The sequence below is a fragment of the Lactuca sativa genome, chromosome 2 (genome assembly GCF_002870075.4).
Source record: "Lactuca sativa cultivar Salinas chromosome 2, Lsat_Salinas_v11, whole genome shotgun sequence".
Taxonomy (NCBI): domain Eukaryota; kingdom Viridiplantae; phylum Streptophyta; class Magnoliopsida; order Asterales; family Asteraceae; genus Lactuca; species Lactuca sativa.
Window position 1 is genome coordinate 39481616 of NC_056624.2, and position 15260 is coordinate 39496875.

Below are 15260 nucleotides of genomic sequence, written 5' to 3' on the forward strand. Positions count from 1 at the left end.
AAACACATAACACAACAACTGTAAGCATAAATGCTTAGTGAGTTCCCCAAAATACCGCATACAACACATACGCCACTCGAGGCTATAATACGACCCTCCGGTCGATGTGTCTCAGCGGGACCCTCCAGTCCCATAGCTCGTTGGACCCTCTGGTCCGGTCATAGTTCGTTGAACCCTCCGGTCCGGTATATAACATCATACAAAATACATATATCACATAGCACATAATCTCATACGTAACACATAAGACCCTCTGGTCAACACATAATACCACTCTAGGTAACGTATAGTGAGAAGACTCACCTCAGGTGTCTCGGTAAGTCTCTGACTCGATAGAAATGTGATCTAGCCTCTGCCTAATCACATAAAGTAAATAATCTCATAAATATAACTATAATCAAACCTTTCTTAACACCCTCATAAGGGTAAAAGACCATTTTACCCCTCTCTTGGCTTAAAGGCCTCACTGTTGACCAAACACTAAAAGTCAACAAAAGTCAACGGTCAAACTTTGACCCGACTCGTCGAGTGCACTTGGGCGACTCGGCGAGTCTACACGTGTCTATTGACTCTCTTAGTCCCTCTTGGCACGTCGAGTCCTTCCCCTTACTCGACGAGTCACACCTGGCATGAATCGCAGGGCCATGCCGACTCAACTCGCCGAGTCTTAAGAACAACTCGGCGAGTTCCGCCTTGAACTCCAGTCCCCTAACTCTCCCTGACTCACCGAGTTATTTCCCCAACTCGGCAAGTCTACTCACTGAGTGATTTACAGGAAACCCTCATCCTACTCGCCGAGTCTGATCTTTGGACTCGGCGAGTTCATGCCATGCACAAACTCCATAGACCTCCTGAGGTCAGATCTGTTCCTTTAATTCATAGATTTGGCCTTCCCAAGCATGATAATCACGTAAAGTTCAGACCTTGACACCCCTATAACATCTAAATGGTCTAACTTGGTGATTTGGCCCTAAAAATGACATCCTAAGCTCATGGCTCCCAAAATAACTCATAAAGCTCCAAGGGTTAAGGTCACTGGACCTTTTTGGGTCCAGATCCAAAGCATAGACTCGAGAAGGGACCAATTGCTCCACTTATCCATGCTCTAAAGGGGTTAGAAAACCCTAACTCTAAGAATCAACACCAAAACTAAAGAAGGTCCGAATAAATACCTCAATATGAACTCTATGAACTCTGAAGTCACCAAAATCGCACCTCCTTCAGCCTCCTCTTGCCTTGGTCACCTCCTTCTTGCAAATACACCAACAAAAGGATCAAGAATGGCCTCTCCTTCCTCACAAACGCTCTAGATCTCTTAGGGTTTCTCTCTGGGGTTTGGTAGCCGCAAATGACAGGCCTAAGGGCCTTTAAATAGGTCCCAAACCAAGGAAATTAGGGTTTCATTAAACAGCGTGGGCTCGCCGAGTGCACTCATGAACTCGCCGAGTCCGACTGTGAACCCGGATACGAATCCACGACCATACTCTGCGAGTTTAAACACCAACTCGCCGAGTCTCCTCACAACTTCCAAAAATAAAGGAATAAAATATTATACCTGGGAATCCGGATGTTACAATACATGGCACACACCATAGATTCGACAGCCTGGAATGTTTTACTCTGATAATGAACATATGTTTTGGAAATTAATACTCTGATCATGTTATGGATTGATAATTGTGTTTTAAGTAATGTTTTATAAAAGAAATTTTTAGTCTTGAATTTTGGGACGTTACACCCTCACTCTTAATTTACCTTGTGTATCTCAACAAAGTTTCTTCAGGAAGTTCAAGTGAACCCATATTTAGCTCAACTTTATCAAATCCCAGCTGCTTACATTCCTGTTATGGTCATACAATACAATTTATTAGGGCAGAATTGGAAGTCAAGAAATAAGTGAAATGTGATTTGACATTTTGTGAGTTGTGACAATAGCTAATTACCTATATATACTCTTTGAAAGAAGATGAACCTTTTTGAAGTAGATATTCAGCCCAATCACCTGTACTAACATACATATCATGTTCATGGGCTAATTTTGTTGATTCTTTAATGAAAACTCAAGAAATATTGTAGAGTTGTGGTTGCCTCAATTTCATTAACACTATCTTCCCCATCACAAAGAAGATAAAAAAGGACCCCTGTTGGATACGTAAAAGGAAATCACTAACCACAGAAGGCATTAGAAAGAATTGATGTTATCATCATTCATGAATACGTAAAAGGAAATCACTAACCACAAAAGGCATTAGAAAAGAATTGATTGATTCTGTGTGTAGAGCTGAAATAGACGCAATATGACGCCGACGGGTGTTCCGTGACGTTAGTGAGAGCGGGACGTTTCTTGACCAGGTGAGGCGGCAAAGCCATTGATTTTCCGATGACATTCTCCGACGCCTGCCGCTTTGCAAGTGACGACGTCGTTACAGAAGCTTTCGGATTGGCGTTGCCGTCAACATCACTGAATGCAGCAAGAAACCCGGAAAAGAAAAAGAAAGAAGAAAGGAACCCTAGAAAGAAAACCCTAAAATTCAATGACGTTTGTGAAACGTAAGAACGACGTTACAATGCGATGAGTATGCGTATTTTGGAGTAAGCAATGAGCGTGCGTATTTTGGTGTAAGATGATGTCAGCAAAACGGTCCTAAGGTGGAGAGCTAAGGACTAAAATGCAATCAAGGGCCCTTGTTTCTTCAATTTAGAATTTAAGGTTCTCTTTTAATAATATTTAGAGATTATAAAATTAATGTCACTTTTTAGATTGAACTTTAGTATTTGTTTTAATTGGTCCTTCATTTTTTTCCTAAAGGAATCAAGTTTAACCGGCTATTTTATTTGGATCACCCAACCTTTATAACCGAATAACATCCATGTAGGTATTATTTATAAACTTAATTTTTTAATCTAATTATTATCATTATTTTTGATATTCTTTTAAGCTAAAATCAGTAGCGAAACGAGAAACTTTTGCAAGGGGTAGCACAAAAAAATCCCGATAAAAGATACTAAGGGTATGTTTGGATTAGCTTTTTTATGTCAAAAGTGATTTTTAAGAAAAGTGTTTATTAGCTTATGGCTTTTAGGAAAAATTGGTTTTAAAAAGTTTTTGGATGCGAAAAGCTGCTTTTTTAGGAGTAAAATGGTTAAAAAGCTAAAAAACTAGGATTTTCCAGCTTTTAGAAAGCTTTACTTTTCCTTATCCAAAAATCTGTTTTAAAAAACGCTTTTTAAATAGACAAACACTTTTTTAGCTTATTAGCTTTTAAAAAAGCTAAAAAGCTAATAAGCTTTTGTTAAAAGCTATCCCAAACACCCACTAAGATATTTTTTTAATTACGGTTTCACTAGAAATAACAAACTAGTGCAAAAGTCTTACATAATTATATTTTTTAAAGTTGTCCTCTACGATTACCCATTTTCCGAAAGCGCTCTATCACTCGTTTAGTCTTAACATCCATAAATGATTCTTTTTCTACACTACAAATTAAAGCATCATTCAAAAAATCATTACCCATTTTGTTATGTAAGTCGGTCTTCAAAAGTTTCATTGCGGAAAAACATCTTTCAACGGTTGCGGTTGCGACGGACAAAACCAAAGTCAACTTTAATAACCGATAAACCAAAGGAAAAGAAAGATGTTTCCCGGTTTCCACCATCAAACGAGAAAGGTCCGCAATTCCCTTCAAATTAGAAAATCTATCATCATCAATCAAAGAGTGATAATAGGTTTCAAGTTGACCATCAAGATACACCCTTTCCGAATCATTAAAATCAGTTTTGTACAACTCACGTAGCTTCACTAACTTTGATTTGTCAAACATATAAAAAGCATTACAATGACTCAAAGCCGCCATGTATTCAAGCAAATCGGTGCTCACTTCACTAAAACGGTCCCCAAATTCTTGAATTTACATATCCAAAACCATGTTGAAAATATCAATTTCAAAGTGATGTTGATTAGTAACATTGGTTCTACGGTTTCTTTGAGTAACATAAAATTCGGACATTTCCACAAATTTAATTTTATGTTTATGACAAAAAGAAAATACCTTCTCCAACATTGAAGGAAACCCATTATTTCTAAAAGCTTTAAACGTTTTCAATGTCACTTTTACCAAAGAAGTCGCTTCCAAAATATTTTGATCCTTTCTTTGAATATGTTTGGACAAGGTATTCGTGAGACCAAAAATCTCCAACATCAAGTGTAAATAAATCGCAAAATCAAGAGTCTTGAAATACGACCAAATACTGTACGCTCAATTTCGGTTATTTTAACTAGACCCCTCCTCTTCAACATATTTAAGAACCTTGATAACCTCCGAAAACAAATTCTTCAAACTTATTATGGTTTTATAATGTGAACTCCATCTTGTCTCCCCAGCTCGAACAAGAGAAGTCTCCTGATTTAACCCTCTTCCGGTCTCAATTTCACCATTACCAATTTCTTTTTGAACCCTTTCCTTGTAACTATCTCGTATTATATCTTTTCTTTTACAAGAAACACACACCACATTAACCACCAAAGCTAATTGCTCAAAGAAATCATCATCACCATCGTGGTTTTTTGCTACAGCCACAACCACTAATTGAAGTTGGTGTGTAAAACAATATAAATAATATGCCGAAGGATTATCTTTCAATATCAATGTTTTCAAACCTTAAATACACCCCGCATATTACTTGTTCCATCGTATCCTTGCCCTCTTACCTATATCAAAAAAATTATATATAAAAAATAAAATAAATAACAATTCAAATACATAAAAAATCATAATTCTTACCTGAGATATACTCAAGTTATTGTCGATGAATACCGAATCAATGACTTCTTTTAGAGTTAAAGAAGTTGTATCCTTCACGTGAACAATTCCAACAAATCTTTCTTTCACTAATCCAAGGCTATTAGCATGTCGCGAAACCATAGCCAGTTGTTCCTTTTTGGATACATCACTAGACTCGTCTACTAATATAGTAAACACATCATTACCAATTTCTTCACAAATGGAATTTATTATCTCTTTTGAAAAGCACTGAACAATCTCTTTTTGAATCTTTGGAGACGTCAAATTTTCATTTTTGGAGCATTTTCTAAAGTAACATTATAAATGCTTTCATTATGGTCCCGAAGGAATGATAATTCTTCAATGAAAAGGCCTTTAGAAATTGACTCATCTGACTCGTCATGACCACGAAATGGTAACGCATTCTTCAATAAATCTACATGTATCGGTTGTAGCACGTAATCGAATTTGATAGTTACTTGCTTCAACTTCAGTTTGCTTATGAGAAGCTTCACTAATAGATTGGTTTTTCTTTACTAGATTTTCATATTTTTGTTTTACTTTGTTATGATGACTGTTAACTTTACCTTCATGATCTTTCAATGATTTCTTTTTACTCCAGGTATCAAAGCCTCCTGTCACAAATACATCTCTCCCCCCTTGTTGCCCCCACAATATCTCCAAACAAGTAACAACATAAACAATAAGTTTTGCTCTCTTTTATGTTATACTCTAACCAATTAAATTCATCAAACCATCCCTTTACAAAACGTCTGTTCTTACCACCAATTTTTATTGATGTAAAATCATGGCATTTTGGTTGAGAAGGTCCTTTAATCCAATATGCTCTCCTTATTTCATCCCTTTTGATTTAGATGATATGATGTAATTCTTGGTCTATCCGTCGGGTCCAAAGGAAGATAATTAATATCAAAACTAGGTGGAATATGTTGTGGTTGTGGTTGAGTTTGAGGTCTTTTTCTTCCACCAGTTTCATCACTATTACCAACATCCAATGTCCTTTTAAAAAAAAATCCAAATAAACCCTACAAATACAATTAAAGATTTAAAATTCACAATTGAAGATTTAAACATAATACAAGTGAGCTAGTAGTTGGCTAATTAGGTTTTCAATTTGAACAAATAAATTAAATTAAATCATTAAACATTAAAGATGGAAAATTAAATATTACATGTTTCATATTCCTTAAGTGAGCCAATAGCGAAATCGGTGAATACGCTTTGCCAAGGAAAGTTATGGCGAAGAAGGAAGCAGCGGCGGGTAAAACGACGATCATATGAATCAAAAAGATATATCAAGTTCTTTTTTCCCCTATATCCTTTCATAATTTAGGTGTTAACAAAAAAACACATGTTTAAATGGGCTAAGCCTTTTAAATTAATGGACTAACTAATTGGGCTTCTATTTTACAGATAAAACACATGTTTAAATGGGCTAAGCCTTTTAAATTAATGGACTAACTAATTGGGCTTCTATTTTATAATAGAAAATGTAATCTGACTTTGAGTGGTTCAAAAAGCATATCATAATTGAGGTTGGTATATAACAGATACTTTCAGAACCGGGTGTTACAGGGTAAAAGAAAAACAACCTTTATAATCCTTTGAGTCCTCAAGGAGAGGCTTGATAGTTTATGAAGAAGGCAAAGATCTAAAGGAGAATCTCTTTATATGTATCCACCAAAACAAGTCACCAAACCACCAATGGATGTTATTCCTTCACTTATATGTAGTTAATCTTAAGCCTCAAAGACTTATATCAAACGGGTCTTAAAAGGAGAAGTAACTAGAACACCACAAACTACACAACAAATTTGCTAGAGAGAGGAGAGGGAATAGAGACTTGTTCTCTTCTTTTGTAAAGGAAACGAAAGAAGCAATCAAACTAGTTTATGTCTCTTATCCTTTATGTACTTCTACACCTAAATGAAAGCTCATGCTTTCGTTAAATGATTTGAAGTCTTGCAAGCAACATCATAGCGTAAGAAGGAGTCAAAAGGGAGCAACTAACCATGCATATCACATGACATGAATGTTAGAAGAGATAAGCGAGAGAGAGAGAGAGAGAGAGAGAAAAAGAGAGAGAGAGAGAGAGAGAGAGATAAAGAGATCATTCCACATCATCATTTCTTATATTATTTATGATGGGTTTTGTACAAACAATCATATGTGTGCATGCAACCCTAGAATTGGATCTATGTAATCACTATTAGATATACAACATTATGAACACATTTAGAAACCCTAATATGCCCTAGTATTTTCGAAATACACATAAAAGGTTAAATCACATACCTCTTGTTGTTATATTGCAATAACAACTCAAATCTTCAAACCCTAAGTCTTGAAAGCAGGTACCACAAGTGTAGTACCTCTAATGGCTCACAAACACCAAGAGCAAATGGAGAGACAAGAGAGAGAGAGAGAGAGAGAGAGAGAGAGAAAAGAGGTATCCTTTGACTAAATTTATTAAAATTTCTCAATCTAAGCTTTATATTTTGAACGAAGTACAATAGTATCTCCCTTAATTATAGAAAAACAACTTTTCAACTCTTACAACTTTGCAAAGTATAACTCTTGTTTTCTATAGTTAATATTGCTAACTTGCAATACTTACCATAATAATCATGCTCCCACTTACATGATGATTATTTCTTTCCCAGCATAACACTTATGCTTCCACTAGCTTTGACATGTATTCAGAAATCAACTGAACTTCTAGAAAACAATTTCTTAAGTTCATATTTCTAATACTAGATGCTTCGATAAGACTCTATCTAAGCTTCTCAAACTCGTACACTTTTCCTTGGACAGCTCATATGTATATGTCTAAATGATACTAGGATTTATATCAACAAGTCTAAAATGTTCAGACCCATTTGCCATTTCCCACAATTCGAACTATGAAGAGGTATGTCGTAATCATAGTTGAATTTGAGAAACCCAAATCACATAATGCTATCTTCAAAATCTCTCTTAGTGACAACTTTTCCTCACAACCATTCTCACGAATGAAAGAAACCTTATGACACTTAGATTTTGTGGTGTATACGTTCCCATCCATGTGAATTCGTCATAACCATAATCACAAGATAATGTCAGTGACAAATCCAAACTCTTATGGTTAGAACTTGTTCTTCTTAATTTCTTGCCATCAAGGGTCCCACCATTACTTCCAAGTTATTGAGCAGCCCACCCCTTCATTTCAATGTACTTTCCATTTAACAAGGTGTCTTGCCCCTATACAATCCATTGAGAACTCGTAGAACTCACATATACAGAAAACTCAATTGGAATGGCACAGAAAAAAATAGTGTCAACACGATAGGTTGTAAACCTCAAGTCGTGTGCTAGTGATGATTGATAAGGTTTATTCTGGATTTGTTCTTGAAACCTTTCAAGACCATTAAGACTCCCACTGACTCCTTGACATATAAGGTTCTCTTGTCAAGAAACATTTCTTGAAAACAAATATTCAAGAGTTAGTGTAGTTTTATCAATACAAAACATTTCACATGATTGGTCCTAGTTGGTCTTTGTCTTATCCAAGACATCACAACTTACCAATTTCAAATGTGCAAGAATAAGAAAACCTTTTCCCAAATTCCACATTTGATGAATGTTATAAACCTTCTTAAGACTTGTCACTTAATTCACAATCTTGGAGTATTACTCTAAGACTTGATATTGGAACGAAGTATGATTGACTTCTTGATTTAACCATTTCCACAATTCTCGATTCCTCTTTTTAGACATACAAATTGTACTAAGACTCACTTAGAGGATCAATTGAGATAAGGTTCTTAATCATTAAGACTTATCATAAAACATAATAAAATGTACTCTCCCTTCTTCTTAGAATAGAGAAACTTTTATCTTTCTGCCTACTTGATTCTTCTTATTCGTTTTGCTATTGATTGAAACTCTTTCAATCAAATTAGAATTATACACAATCTTATAGGTATAACCATATTCACTAAACTTTAGTAAATCATGACGAATATCTTTGTCACTCTACTTGATCAACGTACGACATAGTGTATTTGATCTCCTAGTCCTTCAATTGACACTTTGTCAAGGAATTAGTCCAAATTTCCCAAATGTGAAAGTTTCCATTCATCATATAATACTTGTTATGCGATTCCAAGTTCCTATCCACTTGAAACTTCGGCGATGAAAAACTCTCCCTATTTGGTAAACTCTAGACACTTCCATAAATAACCTAATTAAGAATCAAATCCATTTTGCTAATAATAGAAGTACACAAACATCAATTTTTCATATATGCCATTGTAAGGATAAAAAAATAAGATAAAACCAAAATTTATTTTATTCATAAAAGCAGCGGAAAACATGTCCTTATAATGCAAAATTCAACTGAAAAACTATGTAATCAAATACTCCTATCATATCTATCATAACTTCCTAAGCTCAAAATCTGATCTTCGAATCCATGCGATCATAATCCATTTCTTCGTGATCAGACTCATCTTGCTCTTCCATCAAACTTCCTCTCTTCTCTCTAATCCTGCAAAACATGCAAATGTAATCTTATCACATTATGTATAAAGAATAGGAATTTAATGGAGTTAGATAGTGGATTTTATACCTGAAGTAGAGCCATACTTCTTGACTCTCCCATCTCTTAGACTCTTCAGGTCCTTTGGGCAGCTTCATATCCATTTCCCCTTCTCTTGGCAGTAGAAATAGGTGGGTTCTTCTAGAGTGTCCACGGAAGCATGTTTGGTTGAATTATCAGACAAATTGATGGGTTTTGAGCATTCTAACACTTCCTAAGTGTACATGCAACCCTAATAACCTTGGATCTATGTTTGTCTAATTATCATGCAAAGTTGAATTCCAAGGTTATATTCCTATCTAGCATACATGGGGAACAATTTCTAACTTGAATGAAAGATAGAATAACTTACCTTGTTGTTGCTTATGTTCCTTGAAACCTTGTGAGCCTAGCACCCCAAGTGTGATGCCTCAAATGCTTCACACAACACCAAATGCTCTTGGAAAGATTTTTGAGAGAATACACACTACTTGAAATCGGCCTAGCCCTCTTGTTTCTTATGTGTAGCCGATTTTGGTGGAGAATGGGACTCTTATATAGTGTTGACACATCTAGGGTTACACCATGTAAACCCTAATGTGTCATGACTTTTCATTTCCATGACCCATGGGTTGGTAACTCCCATGGAGCATCCATGGAGCATCCTATGGGTAGAACCCAACTTGATAATTCATGGAGCCTCTTAGCCCACTATACAAGATATGAATGGTTTACATAATCAACCCATATATTTAATTAGTTATCTTTTGATCACTTAATTAATTCCAAATTAATTCTTTGATCAAACTAATCAAATAATATTATTAATATATTAGAACTTATAATATATTAATAATCTCCAAGTGTTATTCCTCTCATTTAGTCTATCCAATTGCATGGTGCCATGCAACCCAAATGGACCATGCCGGGTCGGGTCAAGTACTAACCAGAAATAGTTATGGACTTAGACACCTTATCCAACAGTCTCCCACTTGGATAAGTCTAATAAATATAACTCCAGTACTTCAGGAACCGACCGGCAATCGTAGCTCTTTCAAGGTCTCTCGGAACTGAGAATATGTTGATACGCCATTTAAGATAAGTGATCATATAATCCTCTGTTCTAGATATCAGCCGGACAAATACATGGAAAAATGTCTTACTTATTGTCCAGCAGTTTGTTTCTCGATTTCCGATTTGTTTGACAAAGAACTTAATTGAACACATCAACTTAGTTCTGACCGGGCCCGGCACATAGGTCAAAACAAAATCATCGAGGGGCCCAGATATCAGCTTCTAATCCAAGAAGGAACAGATAAACTTCGACTCATATGTTTGTTCTACCACTTATTGAATTATACACAAAAGCACGTTTTATAACATCGAGTTACCAATGCGTTTTCGTACAATCAATGCATAACCAACTTGTAAGTAACAAATCATATCTCTAGGTTTGAAGACTTATATGATATTACCGTCTCACGATCACTCGAGATAGAATTCCATGGAGTGATTCCAGTGAGCGTGGGTTGAGTCCAATGCTCAGAACTTATGAGCACTCATGATTGTTGTAGCCTTGTCCAACACCTTAGACCTCTGCAACCAATCATGACAGTCTTGATTCATACCTACTTCCGACATATGACCGATTGTGGAGGTTTGAATAATATTTTATACCAAACAAAATTATTCTGGAAGTCAAAACATGCAAAAGAAATATAGTAAACGATCGACAAGAGATAGCAACACTTTACTCATAAATAAAACACCTTTTATTCATCATTTAATGTCAATTACACTTTACAAATTTCTAGGTTATCTAACTACTAAATCTAATATCATCCTTCAGCCCTATGCTCCGAGCATGCTAGAGATGCTTAACCCAAGTCAGTCCCTTCAAGAGGGGATCTGCTGGGTTCTCATCCAATGATACCCTCTTTGCCACGAGGAGTCCTTCTTCTATCCGATGTCTGATAAAATGGTATTTTCTGTCGATGTGTTTGGATCTCCCGTGATCCCTTGGTTCCTTGGCTAAGGCAACAACACTTTCACTATCACAGAAAATTTCCATTGGCTCTTTTATAGCTGGTACAACTCCAAGGTCTCCAATGAAGTTCTTCAGCCATATCGCCTCCTTTGCCGCCTCGCTAGCTGCAATATACTCTGATTCATAAGTTGAATCAGCCACTGTCTCTTGCTTGGAACTCTTCCAAGAAATTGCTCCTCCATTTAGGGTAAAAACCCCAGCCCGACTGAGAGCGAAAATTATCCCTATCAGTCTGGAAGCTAGCATAACTATACCCTACAACTCTCAAGTCATCACTCCCACCGAGGGTAAGGACCCAGTCCTTAGTCCTCCGTAGGTACTTGAGGATATTCTTTACCGCAGTCCAGTGTGCCTTGCCAGGGTTCGCCTGATACCTGCTAACCATGCTCAGGGCAAAGGCTACATCAGGTCGAGTACACGTCATAGCATACATAATCGATCCTACTGCCAAAGCATAAGGTATTCGACTCATTTCTGCTATCTCAGCCTCAGTGCTAGGGCTTTGTGTCTTACTCAATCTGGTGTTACTCTGGATGGGTAACTCTCCTTTCTTGGAGTCCTGCATGTTGAATATCTTCAGCACCTTATCCAAGTAGGTACTCTGACTAAGTCCAATTAGTCTTTTACTCCGATCTCTCAAGATCCTTATCCCTAGAATATAGGTAGCTTCTCCTAGGTCCTTCATAGAGAAACACTTCCCAAGCCAGGACTTAACTTCCTGCAGGGTTGGGATGTCATTTCCTATGAGTAGTATGTCATCCACATACAACACCAAAAAGCTAACTATACTCCCACTAGCCTTGACATACACGCAAGACTCATCTTCACTCCTAGAAAAGCCAAATTCCTTGACCTTTTCATCAAAGCAAAGATTCCATCTGCGAGGTGCTTGCTTCAATCCATAAATGGATTTCTCAAGCTTACACACTCTATTAGGGTACTCGTTGCTGACAAAACCCTCTGGCTGACTCATGTAAACATCTTCAGCCAACTTTCCATTAACGAAAGTGGTTTTGACATCCATTTGCCATATTTCATAGTCATGAAATGCAGCTATGGCCAACAGAACCCGAATAGACTTAATCTTGGCTACTGGAGAAAAGGTCTCATCATAGTCCACTCCAGGAATTTGAGAGAAGCCCTTTGCAACCAGTCTAGCCTTGTAAGTGTGTACTTTACCATCCATGTCGGTCTTTTTCTTGAAGACCCATTTGCACCCAACTGTCTTACGACCTGGTACATTCTCAACCAAGTTCCAAACTTGATTGTCATACATGGACTGTATTTTGCTGTCCATTGCCTCTTTCCACTTGGCTGACTCAGGGCCTGCCATGGCTTCCGCGTAACTGCTAGGTTCATCCAGACCTATCAGTGTCTCATCACTGATAAGTGTATCCTCTTCTGCAGTAATATGGAATCCATAGTAATGCTCAGGAGCATTCCTAACCCTTGTGGACTGCCTCAGAGGTACAGACTTGTCAATTGTCTCAACAGGATTTTCCTCCTCAAGTTGAGTGCTAGGGTTTGAAGTTCCTTCACCGCTTGACTCTTGAATTTCTTCAAGATCAATTTGCCTCCCACTGTTTCCTTGGCTTATGAACTCTCTCTCTCTCTCTCTAAAGAAAGCCCTCCTAGCTACAAAGACCACATTTTAACTAGGTCTGTAGAAGAGGTAACCAAAGGATTGATGTGGGTAGCCGATGAAAATACACCTCTCGCTTCGGGGTTCGAGCTTATCATGAGTCTCGCGTCTCACGAAAGCCTCGCAACCCCAAATCTTGATGTGGTCTAGTTTAGGCACTTTACCAGTCCACATCTCGTGAGGAGTTTTGGCAACTTTCTTTGTAGGGACTAGATTAAGGATATGGGCGGCAGTCTCTAAGGCATACCCCCAGAATGAGATTGGTAGCGAAGCTTGACTCATCATGGAACGAACCATATCCAACAAGGTTCGATTACGCGTCTCAGCCACACCATTCAACTGTGGTGTCTTGGGAGGTGTCAATTGTGAGACTACCCCAGATTCCCTTAGATAGTCAAGGAACTCTGAATTAAGATACTCACCACCACGATCGGATCGAAGCATCTTAATGTTCCTACCCAATTGATTCTCGACTTCCTGTTTAAATTCCTTAAACCTTTCGAAAGTCTCTGACTTATGCTTGATCAAGTAGACATATCCATATCTACTGTAATCATCAGTAAAAGTCAAATAATAACGATTAGCGTCCCTTGTGGCATGTTTGAATGGTCCACACACATCCGTGTGTACAAGGTCCAACAAACCTTCACCCCTCTCACACGAGCCTGTGAAGGGTGACTTTGTCATTTTTCCAAGTAAGCATGATTTACAACTATCATCTGACTTTAGGTCAAATGACTCCAAGACTCCATCCTTTTGGAGTTGGCCTATGCGTTTCTCGCTTATATGTCCAAGATGACAATGCCATAATGATGCTTTATCCAAGTTATTATTATTAACAGAATCAATACACAATACATTATTTCCTAAGTTATCAACCACAGATACTGTTTCATACACGCCATCACAAGGTAATGCTTTGAAATAAAGAACATTATTAAAGAAAGCATTAATCGAACCAACTTCATTATCAAATGAAAAGGTGAAACCTTGTTTATACAATGCATGAAAGGAAATAATATTTCTTGCCATTTCTGGCGAATAACAACACTTATTCAAATCTAAACTAAACCCACTATTTAGCGATAAAGTATAAACTCCAATCTTGGTGACAGGTAAAGCTTTCCTATTCCCCATGATCAAGTTTATTCTTCCTTGCTCCACATTCTCACTTATTCTTAGTCCCTGCAAGTCACAACAAATATGAATACCACAACCGGTATCAAGGACCCAAGATTTAGAATGGGGTGAGTTATTAGAAATGATAGTGTAAATACCTGAATGGTTGGGTTTAACTTTCCCATCCTTCACATCTTGCTGGTATTTTGGGCAGTTCCGCTTCCAATGTTATTTTTCATGGCAATAGAAGCATTCAGCCTCTTTTGGGTCAGAAGAAGGAGTGATGAAACCTTTCTTGGTTCCACTTGAAGAAGAGCCATCAAGGGTCCGAGCCTTGGTACCCTTAGAAGAGCTCTTTCTCTTCTTCCCGCGACTTTTCCCGATTGCCAAAACCGGAGTAGAATTTGGAGTAGGAGTGTTAACAGCCGACTTCCCCTTAAGACCTGTTTCTGCGGTCTTGAGAAGTCCCTGAAGTTTGTTGAGTGTGACCTCTTCCTTATTCATGTGATATGTAATGCGGAATTGATCATAGCACGATGGTAAGGAGTGCAAAATGATATCTATTGCAAGCTCCTCAGGGAAGTTCACATTAAGCTTCAGCAATCGATCCACATACCTTTGCATTTTCTGCATATGGCTCGTGACGGATTCCCCGTCCTTCATCATGGTTGTTATCATGGAGCAGATGATTTCATACCTCTGTTGTCGTGCACTTTGATGGTATCTTTCCATCAGATCTTGGTGCATTTCATAAGGGTAGAAATCCTCATAAGACTTTTGGAGTTCCACTGTCATCGTGGCCATCATGATGCATGCCACTTTCGTAGCATCCCTTTCATGTGCCTGAAAGTCAGCGATCTCCTGAGGAGTTGCAGTGGTCTCATCAATCTCCTTAAGCTCCTTGTCAAGGACATATTCTTTGTCCTCGTAGCGGGTAATCATCCTGATGTTTCTGATCCACTCATTGAAGTTGGATCCATCAAAAGTGACTTTCCCACACAAGTTCATAAGGGTAAAGGAGCCATTAGGGTTAGAGCCAGAAGCAGCATTGTTTGAAGACATCTGAAGGAAAAGGAAAAGATTAGTTTAGAT